Raw genomic sequence first — 2,274 nt, 5'->3', positions numbered from 1 at the left:
GAGAGAGAGAGAGAGAGAGAGAGAGAGAGAGAGAGAGAGAGAGAGAGAGAGAGAGAGAATTTGCATGCAGGTTCCCCACAGACGGAGGCTATAGATGTCTGATCCCTTGGAGCTGGGCTTATGGGTGATTGGTACTGGGAACCAAATTCAGGTCTTCTTCAACAGCAGTATATGTTTTTAACCCCTAAACCATCTCTCAAGCCCTTGCCTGAAGTAAGAAGAAAAGCATGAAGGAGACCTTCCACAAGAGTCCATGCCTCTGAATCATTTTGGTAAGCTGGGAGAATAACCAGGTTCTCTGGCTTACTTGTGTAATATGGGACAACGGTGTTCCCCAGCAAAACCTTCAGGAAGATGAGAGGAAATGCTCCATATAATTCATTTGGCACAGTGCCCAGGCCAGATACAGTGCCCAAAGTGTGTCAGTATCCTTACCTATTCAAGTCAGTGCAAAGCTGAGACGTGGGTTGTAAATGAATACGGAGATGTGCAGGTTGCTTCCTAACTTTTGTTTGTATACTTGGGCCCTTGTGCCCGTGGCAAACAAAACGTAATTTTTTTTTTAATAGCCTCGAGATTTGACTTGAATTCTCAGTACTATTTTAGCTGTGATTAGAAAAACCAGAATAATAAACCACAGGGAGACTGTAGGCAAAGACTTCTGTGAGGCTTTGGAAAAGAACACAAGCCAACATTCTGTCATTTTCTCTCTGATTACAAGTCTCCCTTTTCTCTCCTCTTAGAAGAAAGGAAAACAAATCTTGACAACCGTGGTTCAGAAATAGTGCCTGGCATTGTTGTAACAAGCACTTTCGTTATGCCCGAGAAAGCCTGTGGAGAGCACTAATGGCATTTATAAAGCTGCGAGGGTGAAGCGCCTGGGAGGCACGCTTGCGAGTATATGATTCTGTGTGCTTAATTTGCGAAGAATAGACTTAATATTTGTCGACTTTTGCTTTCTTTCTTTCTTTCTTTCTTTCTTTCTTTCTTTCTTTCTTTCTTTCTTTCTTTCTTTTTTTTTTTTTTTTTTTTTTTTTTTTTTTTTTTTTTGTTTTCTCTTCTCCCCCCCCCCCAATACTCTCCACTCTCCTTTGTGTTCTTTCTTAAAGTAACCTTGCTTAGTCTCCAGTATGGGTGCTGAAAGTGAGCACTGTAGCTGAAATCTTGCGCCACTGACTCCAAAGTCAACAAAGCGTGATGAGAAAACAAAAACAAGTGGGGAATTAATGACATTTGCTGCGTCAGATGTTTTCATTAGAGCTGGTATCTCTTTGAGCACAGTGCACTGTGGTGTGTTCATTTTTCTTTCGCTGTCAGTGTAGACTGAGCTCCTGGACTCAAAGGATACTAGAGTGACGAGGTAGCTTCGCATTGGCTTGGTAACTGCACACTTGATAGATGCGGATGCTGGTCTTGTGTAACTTGTGCCAGGCCACAGTAGAGCTCTGGATTACCCCAAAACATGGATTCTGCTGCTCTTTCCTTAAGTCTCCCCTGTTTTCATCCTCACTCAATGATGTGAACATTCTTTGCTGGGAAATGAATGGAACTATTAAAAGACCTCAAGGGGACCTCAGAATTGTCAAGTGCCTCTGGGAGCACTCAACTCAGAAGCTTGTCCGAGGTGGTGGATGAAAACAAGAGAGGAAGGCCTTGCTAGTGAACTTGAACTAGTTCATATCTAGTTGACTTTGCGCTTTCAAACAAGTCAAGACCTGGCAGATGGAAATTCTGCAATGCTCCTGTCACCATAATGGTGAAATCTGTTCTCTGGCTGCCTTCACTCAGTACATCTCTGTGCCTAGCTTTTTTTGTTTTTTTGTTTTTTTGGGTTTTTTTGTTGTTGTTGTTTTGTTTTGTTGTTGTTGCTGTACAGACTGGAGTCATGGGGCAGAGTTTCTGAAGGTTTTTCCAGTTCAGGCTTCTGATATATTCATGATATTGAATATAGACATGAGTCTTTCCCAGAGATTCTTTTCATGAATGTTTGGGTGCAGCTGAACAGGTCATTTTCTCCTGGAGAACCTCCGTGGTTCCCTGACTCTGGTGAATGCACAGTCAAACATTCCCTTTTTTTTTAAATTTATTTATTTTTATTTTCTTTATTTACATTTCAAATGCTATCCTGAAAATTTCCTATACACTCCCCCTGCCCTGCTGCCCTACCCACTCACTCCTACTTCTTGGCCCTGGCCTTCCCCTGTGCTGGGTCATATAAAGTTTGCAAGACCAAGGGGCCTCTCTTCCCAATGATGGCCAAATAGGCCATCTTCT

Source organism: Mus pahari, chromosome 5 (genome assembly GCF_900095145.1).
Source record: "Mus pahari chromosome 5, PAHARI_EIJ_v1.1, whole genome shotgun sequence".
Classification (NCBI taxonomy): Eukaryota; Metazoa; Chordata; class Mammalia; order Rodentia; family Muridae; genus Mus; species Mus pahari.
This window is presented reverse-complemented; position numbering follows the sequence as displayed.